Source organism: Dermacentor andersoni, chromosome 10 (genome assembly GCF_023375885.2).
Source record: "Dermacentor andersoni chromosome 10, qqDerAnde1_hic_scaffold, whole genome shotgun sequence".
Taxonomy (NCBI): Eukaryota; Metazoa; Arthropoda; class Arachnida; order Ixodida; family Ixodidae; genus Dermacentor; species Dermacentor andersoni.
Window position 1 is genome coordinate 81,749,427 of NC_092823.1, and position 25,649 is coordinate 81,775,075.

The 25,649-nt window shown below is 47.8% G+C and overlaps 1 protein-coding gene across 1 annotated transcript in view; it reads left to right on the top strand.

The window, feature by feature from the left end:
* The first annotated feature begins 1,012 nt into the window (after positions 1-1,012).
* Positions 1,013-25,649, top strand: part of LOC126544174 (putative diacyglycerol O-acyltransferase Mb3761c) — a 560,147-nt gene continuing 535,510 nt past the window's right edge. Inside the window, exon 1 of the mRNA XM_050191407.3 lies at positions 1,013-1,417. The gene's annotated coding sequence lies outside the window, so the exon portion shown is untranslated. The remainder of the gene's footprint in view (positions 1,418-25,649) is intronic.

Sequence of the window (25,649 nt, forward strand, 5' to 3'; positions counted from 1 at the left end):
AGCGGCGGCTCCTAGGTCCACATTCTTGGGTATTCATGTATGCATGCGTGATGTGGAGTTCGTGGATTTGGCTGGCACCAGCAGCAAATTGCTTGTCGTCCGCTTTCATTTCCCTTACCCTTACCATTTCTATATTTTGACTAATAACTACGAATTATTTCCCGAATCATTTCGTTGCCTTCATCATTTGTTTGCTTCATATGAGTGTGACTAACAAAAATCGGACACCTCGGTTCCCTCCTTCTCTGTCAGTTTAGAGACGGGTACGTCGAAAGTTTGGTTAGTCTTGGGATTTCTTCTCAGCAAAAATGGCTTGACTACTGCTAAATTTGGGCGAAATGCAGAAAGACCCGTGTACCGGGCATTGGGTGCGTGGTAGAGAACCCCAGGGGGTCAAATTTAATCAGTACTTTCCCACTAAGGCGTGCCTTATAATCAGAAAATGGTCTCGACAAACCTAAAAACTACTGCGAAGCTTGAATGTCGTATGCAACATGTCTGAAAGTGAATAACCAGTAAAATTTTTAGTGAATATTTAGTTACCTACCTGGATTGCTGGGCTAATGGCACCTTTCTCTTCCAGGAACCCACCTGAATATCTATGGCGGAAAATGTCTTACTTCTAGACAAAGGCTTAACATCTATGAAGTATTCCCCTCCATTTATTTTATTTTATGAATTCCTCGTTCCTAGCCGTGGGGCACCTGGTAACCCATAGGAGACGGAGTGAAAACACGCACCCTGTCGGCTTAAACCCAAAAACCTGGAGCAAGCGCTCCAAACTGAAAGAAGGGAAACCAACCGATCGAGCGAAGTGAAGGGCCGAGACGGTGAGAACGGAGGGAGCAGCGGGAAGAGTTCGCGTTATTGAAAAGAGCACGCCCAGACAGCGAAGAAATCGAGCGGGCGAAGAGGAGACGCGAGCCTCGAAAGAGAAGGTCTCCGCTCGAACCGACACCGGCGCACGGAGAGGAAGAGTCGCCTAGAGAGACAAAAAGAGAGCGAGAGAGAGAGAGAGAGTAGAGGCGGGAGAGCAATACAAGATGGCGCCCAGCGGCGGCCGGGTTCCGTCGAACGGCGCCGTCTGCAGCGAGAGCGGCGAGCGCCCGAGCAGCAGACGACGATCGGAGCGCGTCGGCGGGATCGTCGAGTGCGTGGTGCTTCGCGCCGTTGCTGCCGCTGTGACCGGTTGCCCGTCGACGACGGAATGTCGTAGCGGCCGTGGAGATGTGCGTGTTTGTGTGTGAGCCGCACCGGCCGTGAGGTGTTGATGTGCCGCCAGTGAAAAAGGCGAGAAACGCGCAGAAGCCGCGGCGCCGAGCTGCGAGCGTCGGCGGCTCCCCGGGGTTTGACCCGCGGCGCCGGGCTCCGGAGCTCGACGCTACAGAGCGCCGGCTGAGGAGCCTAGCCGTCAAGGGTAAGCGATGGTTCTCCTGTCGTCTGCTCCGCCGGGCTCGCATCTCCTTGGTTTCGTCTGCGCGCGGCGCATCTCCCTACCATAAGCTATATTTCGTATGTCCAGCGCCAAATTTAGTTCTGATTTCACCCTTTCTTGCGGTGAAGTGCTCGTTCACTCACCTCGAATGTCCAGCGCTCTGACAGCATCGTTCTACATTGAGTGGTTATCAGCGCGTCGTTTGTTTCTTGCTGAACCGTCTAACGCGACGATAACGGTAGAGATAACCGATTTAAAAAACTTGCTTTCCAGCAGGTGAACCACGCATGCAAATATTAGCCTAAGCAAAGGGAAAATTTAATTTGGTACAGCAAATGTAATGCGTCAGCACGTCGGTGGAATAAAATTTAACCTTTCTGCCTTAGCTTATGACGTAACATGCTTAGCGCTATACTCGTCAGTGCTGCGAACAATACAAAAGTTATATATTTATTTCGTCAAATGGAGTCGTTTCGCCTAAGACAAGTTAATTTCACGCCTCTTACTTTCATGCAAGATCGAGACAGTCACTCAGCGTATTCACGCGCTGATTTCACATATTTTCATCTAAGCAGCGCACATCATATCTACACCTTTGTAGGAGCGAAGCAGCCTGCGTTCCGCCTGTTTACAAATTACGCGTACAGCTGTGAGTGCCTGTGGCCGACGTTCAGAGACGCCGCATGCATTCGATATTAGCCGCTTTACGGAACATTTTTTTTTTTTTTTTTCAAACTGGTTTCTTGTGAACCGAGAAGCGCTAAGGAACGGAATTTGTACTCGGCGGTCTGGCGCGGCTGTTGCCAACAGCGCAACAGGCATATCGCAACTAGGCAATGGGATGTGCGTGGCACTTGATATTGAAATAATTCGCGACACGGCGTACTCGTGGTCTTCCTTGTTTTTTTTTTTTTTTTTTGCTATTGTCGGCGACAACGCAGAAACAAGACGTTACTTCAAGATGCTACTTCAACATTTTACTTCACTTTCGTGTTGTAAACCAATGTTGCACTAGCTTTTTTGTTTGTTTGCTTGTTTTTAGCAGGACTTTGACTAAAGCTGTCTTGTGAAATTAGAGGGCAGCGTTTTCTAATTATTTGCCGATGACCGAACTAGTGTGTGCGTGGTTTGTCAATATACTGTGTAAAATTTGACGTCTGTTCTGATGCAACATACAGCTGTTCATAGTTCTTGCGCAGACGATCGTTCACGGTCGATCGCTGGACGGAGGAGCAGCTGATGTCGCTGTTCGCGGGGAAGTGCAAGTGTCATTCGATATTTGGACTTTGTCCTATCCTGTCTTGTCAGTATCCTTATAGCGTAAACTTTTGTTGCTTTATTCGCTCTTTTCAGAACGGCAGGTCGGGTGCGCTCGTTTCTTTCTATTCGCAGTACATCTGTCTTCATGCACGCACACTTCTTCTTTTTTTCTTTTTTGTATCGCACACGTGAACATTCGCCGCTTCCGCATGATCATATGCGTTCCAACCAACCGAAACATGCTCGTAATCTTACCGACTACTTATTTGTCCTCGCTATGGAATGACGGCAGCTCCAACCAACGTAACTATGTTTTTTTTTCGTTTTCTTTTTTTTTATTGTACTCTTCACACTCAAAGAACAAGCACATAGCTCGTACCTGGGCTGGAATACATCGAGAAACATCTAGCATTTGATTGCGGAAAAAACTATACATTGTTTGAGCAAAATTGACGATTGTAGGGTGGACTATAAAATACTCCAACAAAGGCACTAAGATTTCGAGCTAGAATACTTCACTCCGCTATCAACTACAAAGGAAAGGCTTGAATTTACTGCATTGTGATCGCCGCATATTCCGGGGCTGAATAGATACAGGCATCGCAAGCGTCCTTTTTTAACTGCATTGATTTTGTGCTGAATGAATACAGGTGCCAGGTAATGTAGCTGTATCTGCACAATTTGACATTACCTCGGGAAGATATCACTGCATGAAGGCTACCACGCTGTCCTATAAGACACTTTTTTTTACCTTATACCGACATTTAGACAAAGAATGCCCCTTATTACCTTTGTAGCCTGTGAACCCGCCGTGGTTGCTCAGTGGCTATGGTGTTGGGCTGCTGAGCACGAGGTCGCGGTATCGAATCCCGGCCACGGCGGCCGCATTTCTATGGGGGCGAAATGCGAAAACACCTGTGTACTTAGATTTAGGTGCACGTTAAAGAACCCCAGGTGGTCGAAATTTCCAGAGTCCTCCACTACGGCGTGCCTCATAATCAGAAAGTGGTTTTGGCACGTAAAACCCCATAATTAAACTTTTTTGTAGGCTGTCGAGTTTATTTTCTCACATTTTCCTAGCTGGGAACTCATGCTGCATGCATTGAAATTCCAGGAAGTAAAAGTTTCCGAGGGTAATCTTTTTCAGAAAATGAGCCAGGACACGCTGAAAAGGAGTATTTTGACCAATGCTCTGTCCGTCCTAATTATTTGTAGTATGATCTAAAATAATCTATGGATTGTTTGTCAAGCCGTATCATTGTGAAAGTACATGTTAATAAAGCTTTAGCACTCCTACTGACGTGCTGGTCAAGTCAAATGTTCGCAGTAGCACCGGCGAATGGCTACTCTTCCAAGAAATGTGAAAAATAGGACAACGCTCATTGCTCACCGATTTTAATAGTGAATTTTCTTTTTTTCATAAGTTCTATTATTTAAATAGTTAAGTACGATGCTTAACTATTTAGGCATCTACCAAGATCTAATGCCAATGCATCTTTTTTTTTTTTTTTTTTTTTTTTTCTGAGCAGTCCCCCTTGTTTCAAAGAAAGCCACTTTTAACACTCTTAAAACTTTCCATATTTCGGCACAGCTACAGCCTCGCGGTTTGCCTTGCCGAACTCAACTCGCCCTGACAGAAGCTTGACCGAACTCTGTATGAGAAGTTTCTGTGTAGCAAAGAAAAAAACACAAAGCAAAAACGTAACTTATTTACTTTTACAGCAAAATGAACTCTTGCGGCGTCATTATTGGAAGAGGCGCTGTGTTTACTCGATGGACTGTGCTCTGTTTTTGCGTGTATTCTGCCGAGGTCTGAACTTAACCTTTGGCCGTGCTTGCGCTTTTCTCATGTGTGATGCACTGCGAGCGTAAATGTGCCGTTATGGCGTCCGCGTTTCGTCAGCTGTGCACGTTTGTAAGTATCTGTCCCGGTGTACGCCAGAACGACTGCGGGCGTGAAAGTTCATTTTTTTTTCTTTTTTAGTGCAAATACTTTAGTTTAGTGTAGTGACACTACAGGCTTCTACCTTAAAATGATGCGGCGGTGGCGCCGTGAGCGCGAGTATAGGTGGGATAAACACAATGTTTACAAGTAACAGTACTGGAGTAAATTGGCTTCAAAAACAACACTGGCCATGGCGACAGGTTTCAAAGTTCTTGCTCAGTCCGGGATTGTTGATCGGAGCTGCGAATATCAAAGAAAGACTTGCGAATGCCAGTGTACGCGCTCACTTTTTTTCTTTGTAAATAATGATGCTACAAGCTGTTTCCTTTTGTTGGCAGGAATGCACAACATGTAAAACGTCCAGGCGCTCGGCAGGAATAAGCCTGGCGTCGAAAACTGACCAAGCTTTGTAGTGGTTGTTCACATCTCTTGGACCCCATTATTTGCGCCACAATTACGGTCACTGAAGAGAAGCCACATTCACAGATTACCCACAGTCGTGGGATTCTTGTCAGCTTTATTGCGCTAGGCGAACGAACTGTGAGGGTTGTGGCGATAAGAGATAAAAAAAAAAAAGACACCACAGTAGCCGTCTCGAAGCAAAGCAGTCTTGTTGCTTAACTGCACGACACATCACTCCGGGTACTGAGTTAACGGGAGAACTTGCAACTTGCGCTAGAATGTACTTGTTCATGACTAAAACAGGCTTTGCAGTATGGACAGGTCGCAGTACTTGGAAAACGTATGGGTGTGCATGTTTGCTGTGTAGTGGTTTTCTGTTTTTTTTCTGTCGCGTTCGATGTTCGCCTTTTCACTGTATGCAACTCCCGCCTCTGATGGTAAACCACCCGATATCCCCATACATTGCTTTACTGAGATCGTTGTGCACGTTAAAATGCCATGTCGTAAGTCACGTCACGAAACCCAATGTAAACAGAGCTTTGTAGTAGTTAATGCCTACGTCTGAACCCTGTGGCTGCCAGCCCGCCACGTTTATTTGCGTATAAGCCTCGCTTTAGCTGTGTACTCTGAATATAACAAAGGTTCTTTTTTTTATATTCGTAATGACATGCAACGCAATGGTCAAGTGCAGCTAGAGTAACTGATTACAATCTTCAATATTTGTATTTTTTTCTGGGAATTGGTATGCTAACTTGTTTCGAAAATTGTCGTTTAGGACAGGATCACTCTTACCCGATCTATGTCGCCCAAGAATGCAGGAAGCAATCTAGCGTGCGTTTCTCTAGTAAAGCGCAGTAGCACTCCGCTCTGTCAGGCATGTCCGATTCCATGCTGTCCAGGCTTCTGACGCTGAGTGACCAGAGGACCCGGCACAGAGAGCCTGTCACGCTTCGGCATCGCACCCGACAGTGTAGTGTAAGGACCTACCATGACGCACACTCTGAGTGTTATTGAGTAGTAAATAACAGACATTTTGCACCACTTCCCGTTCCGGTTTTCTGTTTGTTTGTGTGTTTGTTTGTTTCGGGCAGTCTACCTGCTTCGTCTTTGACCTGTCGGCACTCTATATTCTTGGGGTTCTCGAATGGTATCGAACGTAAACGAACCGAAACCTGGTTAAGTCGCTATCCATTCGCCTTGGTAAGAAAGCGCCAACAGGCAGGATACGTACTAAAGCAGACAAACAACGGCGTCTGCACAGTTTATTTTTCATTAAATCTGTGAAAGTTGCGAGTAGCCGTGGTGTTTGCTCTACAATGTTCCTTGTCTCTTGACGCTTTGGTCTGAAGACAAATGGTAAGGAACGACGTTGACGAAGGAGCTAGCTTTGGCTGTCTTCCAGGGTCTTGTGCTAAACCCACCTGAGAATTGCTTGCTAGCTCGCTGTCTTCGGGGCTGTCTACTTAGAGCAAAACGGGTACATGGAGCGGGTGACCCCTTTCTTGACGATGAGTTATCTTCCGGAAAGGAGACAAAGTAAAGGGAATGGATGACCAGTGGAAACTTTAAGCTTGTTTAGGCTCTCTACTTTACGTGGGGTTTTTATTGCATAGTTTCATGGAGCTTTGGAGAAAAAAAGAAAGACAGTAAAGAGCCTCGTTTTGTTGAAGCTTTACCGACTTTGCAATCTCATTTACTAACTTCATACAGCATTGCGACACTATACTCGGCAGGATTCTCGCGTTCTTTCCTTTTTTTTTGTCTTCAGGTCATCTCGTCAATTTCATCACAACCGGTAGTATATAGGTCGCTAAAAAGAAATAATAAATGTGAAAAGCAGTGCACTAATGTTCTAAACTTATCGGTGAATTCGAGCGTCGATGGAAGATGATTAGCGGAGAAAAAAGAGCACCAGGTTTTCCGCCACCGCCCTTGAGATAAATCGGTGCTACTAATAACCTTGCCTTTAAATTCCATACTTCAGGATATTGTTTTCCACGTACTTGGGCGTTCATTGTTCCAGAAACATCTCACCGAAACAGGAAAGTTGACTTCCATCTTGTTTTCTTTTTTTTTTTCAAGCCGAATATGTTTTGCTTTTTATAACCTAGAAGGACTCTGCTGTAACTAATGATATAACAAAGCCGAGGCGATGCAAATAGCCATGATGGCGTGAAGGAGCTGCAGCGCGTATATTAGCGTTATCGCAAACTTGCTTTCCTTCTATGTGTTTCTATTCTTTTTTGTCTTTATTAACGAACGAATGCTTGGTATACGGTTAATATTTTGTTATTGCTATGCAGTGGGGGGTGGGGGGGAGGTGACAATGCAGGCTCTGTCTAGCATGCAGGGTCTGACATCAATCGGTATGCTCAGAGGTGATAAGCAGATCGTTTGGCCTCATCAGTGCTGAATCGAAGGTGAGGTTAATAATTAACAGCCGTTAATTATTTCGTGAGTCTCTGGCGCGCAGTGGTACCTCGGGACTCTCGCTCGTCTCGGAACTTGCATGGTGTCCCGCGAATGGCGCAGGCGAGAGTAAAGAGACACTTAAAAGAAATATGCAGTGTGTTACGTAACTTGGTCCAAGATGTAAAAATATGCAGGTGCCACGTAGTTGGACAGAACCAAGCGCCGTATGATCTAACAGTATTCCCTTCTGATTTTATTTCCAAATATATTTCACCCGCGGCGTTGTTTGGAAAGCCAAATCTAACGGTCTCATCGCTTAAATGGGGCTACTTTTGTTTGCATTTGTTTCTTCAATATTATGTTGAGAGCAACAGTGTTAATGAGAAAGTTCTCAAGCGTGCGGAAAAATTATTCATCCAGCTTTCTGTTGCTCAATACGCCCTACATAAATGCTGTTTGCCATAATCAACGTGAGACTCTCCAGTGTGCCTTAAATAGATTGGATGACAGGCCATTTACGGAAGCGAAGATCCTGGGAGCCTGGCCTCACAGTTCATTAGTCCAGAAAGCAGTTCGATCGCTTTTTCACTACTTGAGGGCAACAGACTTGAGTGTCCGACTATAGCCATCCTACACCTAAGTTCTCTCTCCCTCTCCCTCCCTCTCCCCATACCCCTCCCCACGTGTAGGGTAGCAACCTGGACTCAGTCTGGTTAACCTCCCTGCCTTTCCTTCTTCCCTTCTCTCTCTCTGCCAAGCCTGAAAGAAAGCTCGCAATATACAAAAAAGTGCCGTGCAACTAGTAGGGCGGTACTTTCTATTCTTTAAATCAAATATAATGCCTGAGTAGTTGAATAACAATAATAAGGAATTATCTAATTAGGCGAAATAAATAAAGTACTCTGACTTGCTCCAAGCGACGTCATACATTACCTTGATTTGGTGCGGCTACGTAGCTCTTGCATAATTTTATATTTTCGCACAAAGCAATTGGGAAACTGAGTACAAAAGTTAAGATATATTGCTAGGTGACATGTTTCTTCATTTCTTGACTTTAAGAGGCAAAGCTGGAGCATAATCTGAAATTTGGCAGATTGCCCCTTCGGCAATATGTTGAACTTCGCTGCAGCACACAAGGTAATGCAGTGAACAGAACTTTCAAAAATTAAATTTAGTAAAATTGACATAATTCCAACAAGTTTTTGTTGGCAACGTTGAGAGGGTACATATACATTTAGGACAAATAATCTGCACTTAGCGCTGCAGGTTAGCAGTGATTTGGTCCGCGCGAAAACATTGCACTAAAGCAGCAGCGAAAATAGAAAGTGGCATAAATGTGCATAGGCCCGTCTGTAGAAACGTAGACCAGCCTTTCTGAGGAACCTTATCTCTGTTTGTAACATTTATACCGCAGTCTGGTACTATCAAGCATTCCATAGTCGTCTCCTGGGCTAAATACTGTGAGAAGCTGCTATTCTAACGTAATCCCCTAGACTGGAAACAATATCATGCTTGAGAGGTTCCATACAGCGCGTGTGCATCGGCACTGAAAAACTGGCTATGTGATAAAGCCGTTCTCCAGATAATGCCTCAGTGGAGCCAAAGTTGCCAACGTTGCCAAATTTTGATTATACGCTGGAGATCATCACGTGCCCTCTAAGGAGTGTTCTACTGCAACAATTTTTCCATTTACTTTATTAGTAAGAGAGATAGAGATATTTGAGGTGACGCGAACCTATGATTTCAGGAAGTGAGCGTCACCGCCAACATAGACACTCCCTCAACTTGCCACGTCTAGCCTCCGTGAGCGAAATTCCTTCATTGCGTTGTCCCATGCTGTAGCCGGAGAATCGCATGATGAATATTTCGCAGGCCCCGGAGTCTTTTTTTTTTTTATCCATCGCACGCAGTATTGCTGAGTGAGGCACTTCTAGTGCCTCACTGCGCACGAGCTGTTGGGTTTGTCTTGTTTCGCACAGTGGACTATCCTGCGCGTTGTGCACGAGAACGCCTGATTAGTGCATAAGTTAGTGCCACAGTCACAATCACTGAAGCAGGAGCGGGCGCATAAAAGAGCAGGATCGCGGCGCTGGAAGGCGGTAGAAAATGACATACTTTCGTTCTCTGCGCGCTATACTCCACTGCGTGGGAACCAGCAGACGAAACGGAAGTACATCTCTCTTGATACGATATGAAGTAAAGCAAGGACATGGAGACATTCGGTTTCTATGTTTTATTATTTCTCTAAACCTCAATTGGTCTATTGAGGCAGCAGATTAACTAAGTAACTGATGTTGTTTTGAATAATTTTCGAAGTCACGTGTCACTACTAGTGGGGTCACAGCACTAGCACCTACGTAGGCACACATGCGCGATTGACATCGACTCTCCGGCTGGGAGCGTGGAGTCCGCCAGGAGGGTAAATAATGTTTGGTTTTAAAATTTAAGCTCTTTCAAAAGCGGTGCGTAGGGGTGTAATACTTAGTAGATACGACTGTTAGGGCACATTGTATGCACTGCGCTTGTCGGCTCAACAGGGCAGAACCTGGTGAAGGGCCCTTTAAAAGAAAGTTGCTGACTACCAGCGAGAACAACAGACGCCTTGGGCGCGTCATGGTTTCAGATGCAGCAGAGGCAGCGTGCAGATACGAACGTGGCGCGCTACAAATCCATTGTATGCGCAAGAAGTGTTGACTTCCTCATTACAGTGCAGCGGCGGATGTGCAAATGCGAGCTTTCTTGTAGCTTTTATTTATTTCCCCCGCACAGCCGGCGCCACCGCTGCGGCGGTTGCGTGGGTACGAGTGCCGTCTGGTGGTGGTGCAAGGAACACCGCGGCGTACGTGGTTGCCGTACTCAGCTGTGATTGGTTGGCCTATTCGGCAAGAGAATAGCTACGCTGCAGCACCCAGAGTTACGACACCCGGGTAGGTTTGCAAAGAAAAGCTTCACTTTTAAAATACATGACCGGAAGGTTTCGTGTGTAATGAACGCACTCAGCATCTTTGCTTTCTCGTCCTGGACGGCCCGGAACTAGCCGAGACGCTGCATACGCAACACTCACTGGCAGGAAGCACCATCTCAAGCAGTCCCGGACTGTCAGGGACGGATAATCGAAGAGGCTCGCTGATGCCACTGCGCGGATAAAGTGAAAGCTCAGCGCGCAAAGAAAAAAAGAAAGAAAAACTGTCGGTGCCACCGCCGCTCCCGCCGTTATAGTGATGGCGCATGCGCGGCTCGCGTGCGGAGGATTAAGGCATCAAGAGGCTTGCTATGCCCTTGACTGTACGAAGCGAATTCGGCCCATCGTCAACGCTACACTCAGTCGCGTCCTTGGCGGAGGCGAGTCACCGTTCGGCCTACCGCTGTGGGCGTCAGCATTATTTGCGCGCTACTACGAGGGTGAAACAGAAAGTCTTTGCGCCTAATTTTTTTTACCCATATTACGGCTGTAAATGCGAAGTAAACATATCGATTCCCAACGGTAGACCTTTCTTGGAACGGCCCGGCTTCATCTCGAGGCAGCTGCGTGGCATAGCGCTTCTGTCAGTTGAAGATGGTGGTTGTGCTTCACACGTCCACGGGGTAGGAGCCACGAAGTGTGATTCGTTTTCTATGAAGCAAAGAGCGAACGCCCATCGAAATCCTCAGGGAAATGCAGCCAACGGGTGGGGAAATGTGTCTCGCATTGGCATGTGTGAGGTGTTATTGTTGCGAGTTCGCAAAAGGCCATGACAACTTTCATGGCAATGAGCAAAGTGGTTCCTCAGCCAGCCGGACGAATTCTACCACCGGCGCACCGCAAATTTAGTGCTGCGATGGGATAAATGTCAGGGCGGATAATTTACGGCTATTATCCGCGGTTCCGCAGGATTCAGTACTTGGACCGCTGTTTTTCTTATTTGTGTAAGCGGCATTGCCAATGACGTTGATGATTGTTTTAAAGTGAAGTTGTTGGCCGAAGGCTTTGTGTTATATTCGAGTGTTCAATCTGCATCCTCTTGCTCAATTCTAAACAAAACTCACGTAAACTCGCGGTCTGGGACGAAAAAAGAAGAAAGGGACTGAGGATTAACTTCGAAGACTGTATTCATGCCCATTACAACTAGCAAAATGCCTTTCATTCATACTTACAGCATTGACGCGGTCCTTGGGACGTGTAAACGCAGTAGCATATTTAGGTGTCATAATTAGGTAATTACCAGTAAGCTTTTCTGGAGCGCCCACATCGTATACGGCGCGCTAAAGTGTTTAAATAACTTCGTTTTCTTCGAAGCAAATAAAATGGATCTCCTTCTAATGTCGAGCTGGAAGCGTATCGTTCCTTAGATCGCCTAGTCCTTGACTACGCTGCAATAGCTTGGTATCCTTTCTAAGCTGTCAATACTGCAAAGGTGGAGCGCATTCACCGTTTGGACGCTCGGCTTATTTTATGAGGTTATAAATCTACGTCGTCGGTAACTTGCATGTTGGAGCGACTGCAGCTGCACCCGCTGCAACTTCCCCCTAGATTGGCCAGATTAAGGTTTCTTTCTTTTTTGTTATGCGTTGTACCAGAAGAATATCGGCTTAAATCGCGACACTCATTTGCTATATGGGAGCCCGCCATGTTTTCGAGAACTAACCACTCTCAAGTTCTACCTCGATATTTCGCACGAACGAAGTTATTCCAGCGCGTGCGCTCTTTTTCTTTTTACTCGTTAAGTCGGACATTGGAGATGTTTGCCCAGATCTGCTTTAAAGTATACTACTGTTATCGCTTTTTCTACTAACGTTCTCTGCTAACATCTTAACCCTCTCCTGCTTGTTCAGCTCTAGCTACCTGCCGTATATTTAAATAAATAAATAAATAAATAAATAAATAAATAAATAAATAACTAAATATATAACCGAAATAAGCGCCTTATGAGAGAAAGACGTCGTAGTTGTAGTGGATCGCTTGCCATAGTCAGCATATTCTATACAAACTCCAGAACGAAGACCTCAACCATCGATCACCAATAACACGCGCCTCCCGCGAACCAGCGCATTCTATAGTTGCAAGTTTCTTCATATCATCACACCACATAGTTCTTTGCGGACCACGACTGTTCTTCGTTCTCTTGGCTGCCACTCTTTGACAAGTTGCGTAAGTTACGCTTTACATGGCTGGGCCAATTCTAGTTCTTCCTATTGTTCAAGTGCAATATGCGTTACCCCCGTCTGCCACGCAATCCACACTGCCAGCATCCGTGGGTGCCAATGCGTTCGATGTCGCAATCGTAGAGTGATGCAATCGTAATGGAAACAGCGCCTGAATCAACAGGTACTGTTTGCTACAGCGCAAGGCTAAATGCCGTGACGAGCGCAATGCTAATAATTGTGTTTCAGTACCTGCAAAATAATTAACGACTGCGTTTGCATACGACCTCTGACGCCTAGGGTCACTGGCGCCGACATTCACGCATAAATCTCGCAATTGTGAGCGCTCGCTTCGCGACTGGTTTTCAAACGAGGCCGCTGTCCGTGCCGTCAACGCCTGTGTGAACAGGTTGCGCAAGGAACATTAATTACGCTGCGCGAAATCCGCTAAACGAGAGCGCGCTTTGCGAGCTGGCCAGCGGGCGCGTGCGACGAGCTCAACCACGTGCGCGGTCAGCGTCCAGTTGGGAGCTCTGCGCATCGAGACTCGGACACAAATTGCCACCGCTAATTAGATTCACGCATCGCGTGGCCCCCGACCCCCATTTCCTTGCTTTCTTGCAAATAGAAGCTCTCTTTGTGAACACCACGGGCCGATCGCTCAGTGGGGTACCCCCGGAATAAATTTCCAGAGGGCTTTCGCGGTGAGAACGACGGCTATGAAAGGTCTCTGTTCATTATTTTCTCGTGTGGACTCCGGACATCGCTGGCGTATGATAGTAGGAACATATGGTGTACATATTGACATCTACATATAATATAGTGACATATATGTAAGTTGCATCGAGTGAAATTCGCCGCGGGGATAATTTCGGGGGCCGCCAGGACCCTCCCCCAGGTTACGGGCCTTCCTTTGACTGTTCAGCCAAATAGTCGCACGCGTCGCATAGCGTAATGCACGCTTTTGTGCCAGTTTCCGTTGGATCGCTGGCACACGCGAGAATGAAACGGGCGTGTTAGAATCAGCCTTCCCACTATGTTAGGCGTCCTTACTTCTCTCTGCTTTCACCCCCTCTTCACCATCCTTCTCTCGACAAACAGGAAGCGTCATCCTTCGCATTCGCGGTATCAGTGCATCGACGTCTCACAGCGTGCCTTCGGCATAGCTTACGAATCATGTGGTGCATAAAGAATGCACGGGATGAAAGTTGTAATCCAGTGCGGCTTTGCGAATATTACCATATCAGTAGCTGACACATTACGCAGGATGGCAATAAAGACGACTGTGACTCGCGCTTTTCGCTTGATAGCACTTGATGCTTCAGAAAAACATCGCTTCACAATAATTCCGACGCATACGTTGGATGTCCCTAATTTCTTGCTTTGTTTTTTTTTTTCTAGTACTACCTGTTGCTGCTATTGCGGCCTCAAATCGCTTCGACGGAATGGTAATTCTCTCGGCGTTCATTTGGCTCTGTCTTATTAGCAGTCCACGCGCGTACACCACTGCAGCGGAAGCGCAATATCCTGTCTTGCTGCAGCGCAGAGGCCAAGCGCGATGAGGAGGAAACAAAAGACGCCTTTTGCTTCGCTTTCATAACGCCCGGTGCGTCGCGAGTCCCGATAAGCGTAATTCAAGGTGGCGCCGCGCCTAGTCGCGCCATTGGGCGAGCGCTGGGAGCTTCCCTGTTCACATGCGCGACAACAATAACGAAAAACAGAAAACAGAACCAGATGCACCCAAGATGGTAAGCCGATCCAGCACAAGTCGGAAGACACGAGATTCCCCACCGCGCGATTTTCATTATCTCGGCAGAGGGAGTGCGAGTTCGTCCGCTAGAACGGTGCAGTATTGCGTAAGTTACGCGGCTTACTTCGTCCATGAACGTTGTGCGTAAGGATGTGTTGTTGAGTGTAGATGGATCGCGCAAAGCTTATAGAAAACTTTAATTTTAAAGCAAGCCTTCCTTGTCAACTATCTCGGATTCGGCGTGGCCACAATCTCTTGCTTTCTTTTTTTTTTAAGATCTATCAACATTAGAATCTAGGCTACATTAAGGCCGAGTATCCGAAAATTCAAAATTCTTTTTTCTAGGAGCAATAAACAGGGAACATCAACAATAATATGTGGATACTATTATACGCGCAGGAACATAACCGAATAAAAATAAGCTAATCTGCGGGCAGCAACACAGAAAGCACAGTCTGGTAAATATAGGACCGTCACCCATTACACCGGAGTGGAAAAGTCCGCACAAGTATTTTCATGTATGCATAAACAAGGACAACACGGCGATGAGATTAGCTCGCTAAAATATGCAAGATTACATCACTCGTAGGGCAGTCCATAAGATTAGCCCCCGATAAAAAACGAAACGCGAAGGACACTCACTCACAGCACGCCTCAACTCATCAGAGCATGACCATGGTTCAAGCACTCTGCCCATTGTGAGAGGACGTCTATCGAGGATGTCCAAACGGTTACGCAGACGAACCCGCTGTCGTTATTTACTGTCAACTACTGAGCCGGTACGTACCTGGGCGGGCATATTTGTGGATATATATGTTGTGCAATGAAGAAAAACAGACGCACTTTGGCTCGGCTGTTCGGACTGCGGGCATGTTTGCCTTTACCCCTTTTGGTATTTTTTTTTTCTCCACTTTTCAATTCATCCAGTGTGACCAAGCCGCCGCGTGGGTACGAGCCATGTTTTGAGGCAGCAACAACGACTGCAGGCACCAGCACGGAAGAAGTGACAAGCAAGCAAGCCGGCCCACTGTTTCTTCTCCATGGTGCAGTCTCTGAAAACGCAGCCCAAGGCTTCCCTGCCTTAAGGACAGTCCTCGTAGGATCTCGCTTTCTTTAGTGCCTCTTGTGGCCATGGGACGCCGTTGAAGCTTCACTTGCCGTGTATTCCTGCCCCAGGACAGCAACAATGTCAGATGCCAAGGCATGCCGTACATGCTTCCTTGTAGAGGCATCTCGCTAGCGTGTGTACCGGGGCTGTCGTATTCTCCGTTAACACCGCCCCTGTCTCCTCGAGAGTCTCGCCTGACAGCCTCACGAACGTCATGCGAGCCATCTCGCTGCTGTCAGAGCAACTGGACTACATCGCCTCCGTAAGCTCCAGGTCCTCGCCTTAGCTTACCGTCTCCAGTTATTTGCGATCTACGAGTTCCAAGTACTTCAGAATGACGCCTTCCTTTGCGTGGAAAAAGATCATTACTCTTGACCGGACTACCGAAAACGCCGGTTCCAGCAAACCGACTTTGCGGTGCCACCAAGGCATGGCACGAGTACGATGGCATCAGACGCCGGTCCTGGCCTGAATGGCGTGCAGCTTTCGTAGCTGATTTCTACAGGCTCTCCTTTGCCTGCAGCGACAGTGACCAGCACTGCTCCGTGGACGAGTGACGTGAGATTGGTGACGTCAAGGTGGGGGACGCGGCAGTCGTTCCCAGCAACGCCTCGACATAGAGGTCCGCAAGCTGCCCAGCCGCAGGCACCGGCTTACTGGATGTCGCCTTAGGCTCCAATCCAGACGTGGGAAGCGTAAGGCGTCCACTGATTCTACTTTGACATAGCTGTCTACTCCAACCGAGTGTCTGCGACGGCAACTCCGCGAAGTGTGGGAACAGCACCTTGCCGCAGCTGCGACTGCACCCGACAAGACTTTGGCAGATAGATTCGGGGCGTGCCCTGCTGTATACGGCGGTTGTCAATTACTTTTGCCACCTCGGGTGTCGAACTCTGCTTCAGCATCCTACACCATACCTCACCATCACAACCAGAGCCCGACATTACAACCCATCCACCGCCAGTCAGCGACCCAACCCCCAATCTCGCCTTTGCTTGGACACTGGGTGCGCGGCCCACCCCATAACGATGTCCGCTCAACCAAAGGCGGTAGAAAGTGCTAGATGGAGCAGCGCCCACACATTACTCACTGCCGTGTGGCCTGCGAGCTCATATTCGAGGCCCAATCCATAACGACGGGCGCCAGAAACGAAGTTCGACTTCACGAGCACCGGTCATCTTTCCCGCTGAGTATCGCGGGCTCGTCATCATTTCTCGGTGCGGCGGGTAAGGATCAACTATCATCTAGTATTTCGTCGAGCTCCACTGATCTGGTATTTCTTCGAGCTCCAACTGTTCTAGGACCTCACCAATCTGTCCAAGGACCCTGGAAACGAAATACATCTGACCCCGTCGGAACCACAACTCCTGCTTTCACAGCAGTCATTGACCGAATGCGGTGACATGGACTCGCCGCTGAGAGACTGCAAAAGGCGCAAGCGACTAACGACGCCAAGACGCACAAGACACCATCTCAAGAGACTAGATGAGATGCATAAGAGACCATGTCGAAAGACGACAAGAGATGGACAATGTACAGACGCGCAAGGGACCATCGGTTTCCGTGCAGGCACAGCTGTCCCGTGTTTAAAGCCTTGAAAAGCTCACATATCCGCCTTTCGCAATGCACATGGAAGGCAACTGATATCCTACTGATGGTACGGCTTCCGAACGGGACACTTATGCTGCATGCGAAGTTTTATCAATGCCAGCCAGGTCGAGCACCTCTGAGAGCCTTGGCCCGACAGCTTTAAAGCTGCTTAAGTGCAAGTGGCGCAGGGCATCGGCGCGGAAACTCGCGTTGTCGCAGACACCTGGTTTATCAGCCGGAAGCGCGGCGACCGACCGCGACTAGTGCAACAGGCACCATTTAGAGGCAGACGGCGGTTGAGCGTCTGACATTGCCTGCACCGTTTCATTGCGATAGGAATTATATGGAAATTCCAGGCACATTTCTGTCGTCGACGTAGCCGTCGCTGTGAGCTTCCGTATAATGTTAAAGAGCGCTAAAATCGTCGCCGCTCGCTGCATGTTGTATGTACGAGGGAAAGCGTGAGAGGGTGAGCCAGCGATCGCAGCTCAATCTCGCGTACGCAACGGAGGAAAGCGGGGACAAAGCGCGCCGCCTTCCGTCGCGTGCAAGACATCGTGGGGAGGGCAGAGAAGGGGGCGCGCTCTACTCCGGGCGGGTAAACGTGCGGACCGGGCGGCCGCCCGCGCCCGGCCGGATCGCTGTATCTTCAAAGCCATGTGCGGCGGGTAACGAGTCCGCGCTAGGCGGTTTCCGCGGCTTAGTTTGCGTGATGCAAGCAGCAGCACGAAGGTCAATGCGCTCGCTGCTGCTGGCACGTTTCCTTACTGCAGCGTTTTGGCAGCGAGTTTCCGTGGTCATCGACTGATTTAATTGCTCCTGCGTTGGACATATCGCACGACCCTGCCTCAGCCGTTGACCATCGTCACGCCGGTGGCGATTTCAGAGAAAGCGTTCGGAGCAAAGCCCTGGCCATTTTCATGTGTACGCTCAGGCTTCTAACAACGACGGCAGAGCTACTGCATTTAGTACCAGCCGATCACCATCGACCCCAAAACGTCGGTCTCGTTAGCCGCAGGCGCGTAGCCCTTCAATGGCGCCGTTCGTTCCTCTGAAAAACTAGTCGATCCAGCTCCCAGAGATGATGCTGCATACTCGACTCGGCCTCGCAAATCTTTGGCACCTCTGCCTGCCTATGTAAGCTTATTACATGTTGAGCTGGATGGCATCCGCGTTATGTCCCTGACCGATGCAGTAGCCGAGATGATGTATGTAATGACTTCTGGCTTTCGTCACAGGCTCAGAAAGATCCTCACGCCCGTCGTTCCGTGCACCGTACGCGTTGCCGACGGAAGTACGCGTCCTGTCGTTCGCATCTGCACAGCACGACGGACTATTGCCGGCCTCCACACCACAGTTTTGTTTATAGTCCTGAAGCGGTGTCCTCGAGATCTGATTCTGGGTCTCGACTTTCTGTCGACCGACTCTGCGTTGATTGGCTGCTCTATCGGCGTTGCTCAATTCGACCTGTCTTCCCACCACCGCTCTGTTTCTATTCCTGCTGCACCTCCTTCCTTACGTTCTGGTGACTTCGGCCCGTGGTTGCCCATCAGTCCGCTACTTCTGTTCTTTTCACCTCGCGGCCCCTGTACCTGATGGCGACTAGTCGTTCTGTCGCACAGTATCGCGCTCCCTAGTATTGTTGCTAGAATTGTAGCCAACTCTGTCTGCCTGCTCGTACTCCACTTTGTATTATGAACACGCATACTTCCGCGCGACATTAGCAGTGGTCTGTGGGACACCTTTGGACGAGTGCCAAATGTCTTCGCTCACTGCAGATGTTTGTTCGTCTGCCGATAGCACCCTGGAGTGCTCTTGTCAGTGTTCCTCATCTTATGACGATATCTACAACATGATAGCTGCCAACATTACACCTACTTATACCGAATACCTTCGCCCTCCTCGTTACAGGTAACTAATCGTCTTCATCACCGCTATACTACTACGCGTCATGTATGATGGAGCTAAACACAATCGTATGCCTTCCGTTAGTTGTGCTGCATTAATTAACAGCTTCACTAAAGCTTCGCTTCACGTTGATCTCAACTAGTGTGTTGGATCTGTATATTTGTGTGTGTGTGTGTGTGTGTGTGTGTGTGTGTGTGTGTGTGTGTGTGTGTGTGTGCGTGCGTGTGTGCGTGTGTGCGCACACGCACAACATTGTCTTGAATACAATGACAGTGAAGCTTTTCCTGGACAAACTTGGCCTCTTCAACTAGCACTTGCAGTAGAAGGTTTGTTACTGTACATTCATGGCTGCTGAAATTTCAGCGCGCGGATCGATTTCACTTGTAGCTACACGAGTTGATGTAATAAGGTCAAAGATGGTTGCCGCATTTATGCGTTGTACGAAGGAATAGCTAGGCGTCGTAATTCGGTTTTTCTTCTTGAGTGTATGTGTTGGCCGAAATTTATTTAGTCGTATTTAGTCGTTTTAAATTTAGTCGTTTGTAAGAGCGTTCGAATTCTAATAGAATAATATATGCTGGGGTGCTGTCGTGAGCATTAAGTCCATTATGTTAGCAGAATGTGTTCTGCACAGAGTTGGCTTAAGCGTGAGCTGCGTAAGTTACAGTCCAAACAAATATGAATGACAGATGAGCACTTGGGCGAACTTCTAATTACTGAGGAGAAATCAGTGCCCTATTAATAGCAGGGTAGTTAAGGTCGCCTAGGATCAATAATGAATACGAGGGAAATCTTACGGTTAGACAACAGAGCGTATCATGAAAGTCCGAACAAAATGTGTTGGATGAAGCGGTTAGAGAAAGGAGACCTAACCAGAACAACGACTGCTGATTGCCTTCATGCGAGACCCGGGGCTCTCTTCGACACCTGGTGGCACACAGTGACAGTCACAGAAGGCTCAAGTGGACCGATTTCCGGCTATGTATGCCAGGCTAACCCCGCCTGCTGCAGCACTGCAACCACCACTACCACCACATCTCGCTGGATGAGAGCAGAAACTCGCTGTCAAAATGGTGGAGTGAGGAATCGTGGCGGCAGCTGCAGCGATCAAATTGACCTTCGCGCATTTCTCGCTTCAACGCGAAAGAACGTCGAAAGTACTGCGCACACGAATCTACGGCCTGTCTCGCGCGCGATAGGAGAGGGCGCGCTTCCGGACCACTTTTCTCGTTCGCACACGCGAGATTTAAGCCGCGTTCGCCGACTCTCTTTCGCACGCTTTCACTCGCACATACTGCATACGGCGTGCGGTGACGATGTTATTGCCGCTGGACTTTTTGCGGAACCTCACGGCGTCGCCGACGGCAGAAATGTGCCTGGAGTGTCCATGTAGTTGTTATCGCAGTAAAAAGTTTATATTTTCATGTTTACATGGGGAACTGAAGAGAAGTACTGGATCGCACAGACCTTATAAAGGCCCAGACAAACACACACTACAAGAAGAGTGTTTTAACCATGACAAACAACGCGTCAAGTGCCACTTGCGAACCGGGTCAGGCGCATGCAGCGTGCACACACAGTGAGATAAACATCCTTCACAAAAAAATGTCCTGTATAGAACTGTGGGGAATTCCTGTCCTCTTGAGGGACCCGAATAACACGCTCCTTTCCGCGTCATACAGAGTACAGCACATAAGGTAATGTTCTATGTCACCGCACACACCACACGTTGAACATAATGGTGACAACGCCAGGCCAGTCTTACACATCCACGCAGGGGTACGAGCAGAGCCCGTGCGAATGCGGAGCAGTAAAGTGGCTTGGTTTCTTTTGAGACCCTTAGTCACACATGGCTTGTGAGGTGAGCTCCACAAAGAGTGGAAGTGGCACGACACCGCTTCTCTGAAGAGTCTCTTGTCCTCTTGAGGCACTTTTCTCAAAGGATTCCCAGACAGCGCTCTATGGGCAAGGCTGTCCGCCATCTCGTTGCCTATGATACCTATGTGCGAGGGCACCCATTGGAATCGTATGGAGAAGCCTTTGATAAGGAGAGTGTGCACCGAGCGTAGGGAGCTTAGACATAAAGCATCAGTAGGGAACCCATACTCTAACCTTTGAAGGGCGGATTTCGAATCTGTAAGAATGACTACGGGTTGAGGCGTACAAAGCCGTAGCTTTTTTAGGGCTGCCTCAATGGCAACGCTTTCGGCCGTTGTGGAGGACACGACTGTAGTGAAGCGAACCGACCAATCATACTTTAAAGCGGGAATATGAAAAGCAGCTGCACTAGATCCTCTGACCTTGTCCACAGAGCCATCAGTAAAAATTTGAAGATGACGTGCATATTCAGTTTCAAGATGTTCCAGTACGAGCGAACGTGTTGCCGCCAAAGGAGAACTCCGCTTAGCACGAACGTGAGGAATTGTCAACGAACAATCGAGGCTCGCGAAAGACCAAGGTGGATTCAACCTCTTAGTTCGACCTCTAGCGTCAAGACCCAGGTAACCAATAGTATTAAGGGCCAAGTACGCTCGGGACTCGGATCTCTTTCGAAGGCTCTGTAGAAGGGCTCGACCGGCTATCGTCTGTTTGAGGCGGCCAATTTGCATCAATAGCCTTTGTGAAGCGACTAGGCTAAGAGGTCTCGATAGAGACTCATAAAGTACTGCATTATTAGGAGCAGACTGCGGAACGCCAAGAGCCCTCCTTAGGCCCTTTCTGTGCAAAACCTCAAGTCGTTCCAGCTGTGATAGTGAGGGGGAAATTAAAGGGAGCTGGTACATTATTCGACTCGTCACTAGTGCATCGTGCAGCCTGATCATTGAAGAAGGGTGATTTCCCCATTGCTCACTTGCAACTCTACGGATCACATTGAGACGCGGAGATAGTGATGTCACAATAGAGTCCACAGCTCGTCGCCACTGTAGACGGTAGTCAATAATTACGCCCAAAAAGCGTTTGTACTTCAATTGACGAAGGCAAGATTGATCAATGTCTATCTTCAGCCGCGCATACCGTCTTCCTCTACCTGGAAACATGATGAAGCCAGATTTTTCCACCGAGAGAGTCAACCCTACACCTTGAAGGTAATTTTGAACTGAAAGTAAGGCCTGTCGAGCTATCAGAGCTAAACGCTTGTGTTGATATCCGCTTAACCAAATACAAATGTCGTCCGCGTATATCGACATATGGATATGCCTGCAATGTTTTTGCACTTCAGCGGGAAGACCAGCCATTACAACATTAAACCGGTTAGATAGGAAGGAGGTTTCTCGCCTTCTTTTAAATTACCTGCAGGACACGGATTTGGCCTCCACATGGTGACCTTAGGTGTGACTATGTGTAGTGTAGTTGTGAGGTCTGTGTCTGATTTATATGATTTATGTATTTTAAGTGTCGCTACGGTGGAGCAATTGCCGGCAGCTACTGCAAGGCTAATCCCACCAGTAGCCTACAACCACTCAACTCAACTCAACTCCTTCACAAAACGATCCCAAATGCGCATTACACTGATCGAGCCGCGCCGAATGAAACGTTTGTGTAATGGCACGGGATGGTCACAGATAACAAATTCTGTGCTTCAAACCTAAGGTATTGCGAGGAACTTTTGGGAAATTACGCGTTGGAATTAGTAGTGCGCGTGCTCTTCCAGAAATAATGGGCGCAAGAACAAACTGGTGGCTGCACGTTAAACGGCTGCTACGACTCAGATTCTATGCTACCCGTGCGAAATACGCTCACCAAGCACAATAAACGTATTGCTATGCATGTTCTTAAGGTCACGACGGCCACATTTCCATGAGGGCGAAATGCGAAAACCCCCGTGTACGTAGATTGAGGTGCGGGTTAAAGAACCCCAGGTGGTCCAAATTTCCGGAGTCCCCCACTACGGCGCGCCTCATAATCAGATCGTGGTTATGGCTCGTAAAACCCCATAATTCAACCATGTTCCTAACGCAAGAAATAGAAAAATTCTCTCTACAGAGAAAAGGAAACACTTTACCACAAAAGTGAGGTGACGCGTGGAAAAGCGCTGTGGAGTGGGCGTAACCAGTGGCACATGACCGGCGCAGCATCGACGTCTCTATGGAAACGGGACACGTGGACGTAGCCCCGCAGACGTATACCATAAGCTGTCTACCTTTGAGGTGAAGCCGAAGCGGACATCGCTACGCCGCCTGGCGGGTGGTCAGGCCTTTACTTGCTCGGCCGCGAAACGGCTTGAGCGGCCGCTCTTTACGTAGGTATGTTTCTCTATCAAACGAGTGCGTTCGGATTTAGAACTTTCGTCTTATAATTCAACCGCGTATTCATTTCCTATGCAAATGATGTGTCCCTCTGTCATCTCCGTAGAAGGCCGTATAGTAAGGAAACTCGTGCAGGAGCAGACGTGAACGACCTTAGTGCGAACTTCGAAGAATTTCAGATCATTACAAACGACACTTGGTTTGAAATCTAGCAGCCGGCTTTGTTTACCCACAGTATCCAATGCGAGTTTATTTTGGGTTCTGTGAAGACTGTTTGTTAATTAATACTTTTGGATTTTATCCTCTCCAGCATCATCTCGGAAAGGAATTACGTAAATTCATAGAGTTGTTTGAGCCTCTTCCGATGATTTTAGGTAAATGAGGTTAGCGAAGGCGGAAATATTTAGGGCGCTAGGATGGCTACATTCAAGTCAACTGTCTATTTACGATAGTCGAGAACTTATGTCGGTAAAGCATTGAGGAAGATGCTTAAGGAATACTTGCAACGATGCTACTTGACCGTGCGATTTAGCAACCACATGTCAGTACTATGTGACGTCAGGTCATGCGTTGTGTCAATTTGTATTGTGCTTCGCGCCTTCTCTTTCTTTTCCTCATGTTTCTATGAGCGGGTGGGATCACTCTCAGAAGACGCTTGCTAACTTGACGTTCGTAGTTTCCTTCTTTTTTAATTTTCATCCTACCGGGCACTTCAACAATTGTACATTACTGAAAATAGTAGGGGGGCAAAGCTTCATTCCGGCAAGTTTACTTACCCAACTACTCGTCGAATACGCAAAAGTTTACTTCCTAACTTGCGCGGTGTTTGTATGTTTCCAAGCTGGTAATTGGCAACCCTGACGTTGCAAGCGTTCACAACATCAACGGTAACACTGCTACTGGCAATAATAATAATAATAATAATAATAATAACAATAATAATAATAATAATAATAATAATATATAATAATCTAGGAACCACTTACTTAACGTGTCGACGACCAGCCTTAAGGTTTGAGTTTTGGCTCATGCTTACATTGAAGTCGGTAATCAAAGAATAGCTACAGAAAAATATAAATAAAAAACAAAACAAACACAATGAATAATAAGACCAAATTATCTAAAGAAGAGTTTACATACGACAGAACACAAGGTAAGTACAGAAGCAATAGCAGATGAAAGGCAGTTGAACAATTTGTCAAACAGTAAAACAACAGCGCAAAGCACGAAGAACAATTACCGTGAGCTGTGAAAGCTATCAAGATTATAAAAATAACCGTTATAAAGACTCATTATTCTGTGTACGGTGTAGTGTTGGTGATGACAGGGTGGAACATGAAAAGGCTAATGTTCTCTGGTGTGGTATCAAGGTTACAAACATTGATAAGGTGCCTCAGGTAGGCTGGCCAACGTTTCTATAGGACGACCTATCCTCGTCAAAGGCGGCCTCGTCATCCTGTGCAGGTTGAGTTTAACGGGTTAGTGGAGTGACATCACGTGCGATTCTTGTCTGTGGCGGCTGGCTGTAAAGGGAGAGACTGAAAAGAAAGTGAGCGCTGTCGCTTGGCGCCTGAAGTCAAGGCGCGATATCTAAGACTTCGGGACATGAGTGGTTGAGTGGGAAGGCGGCAGAAAAAAATAATAAAGAGAAAAAGAAAAAAAAGAATTGAGAAAAAGAAAGAAGAACATAGGAGGGTGGGATAATAGCGGCGCGAGAGGTTAGGGAGCCTACAGAGGTGTCGTAGGCGGCGTGCGTTTGCGGTTTTAGAAGAGCCGGTCAGCCGGTCAGTGTGCAAGCAACATAAAGAGGCTCGAGTTGAACGAATTACTTGAGTAGAGTAGCAGCAATACGTCGGGTTATATTGAAGGTATTAAGATGGAGTCTGGGGACAGTGGATGGGGTAGTTGAAAGGCAATGGCTTGGCCTTTCAAGAGACGTTAGGCTGAGTAGTTCCGCGTAGATGTCGTCGCGGCGGTCATACCACGTGTACTATACTCCATCTGTCAGCCCCCGTTTTGATTTTGGATGATCCCTGGTTACCATGCTTGGAATACGAAGCACAATAGTTATAACAACAACAATACTAATAACAACAGCAAGAACACCAATGACAACGATAAATGTCATTCGAGTGCAATGGAAAGTGAATGCCTCTTGAGAGCGCCGCAAAGTGCCCTGCATGAATCCCTGGCGGGCGTCAGCGCTACCTCCCGCATCTCTAACGCTGCTGTATTTTACTGACGCAGGGCACGGTACACATAGACACATTCTTTCCGCTCGCTACGCGTAGGCGCAGAAAAGAGAGAAAGACGCGCCCGAGACGACAACGCGACCGTCCGGGCACATAGCTGGCGTGTCCCGATGTTTTATTTATGAGGCCGGCCGAAGGCGCCCGCCATATCGCGAGATGTTATTATCTCGCCTTCTTTTAGTCTTCCGCACTGGTCGGCCCGGGACCCGTCATCATCGT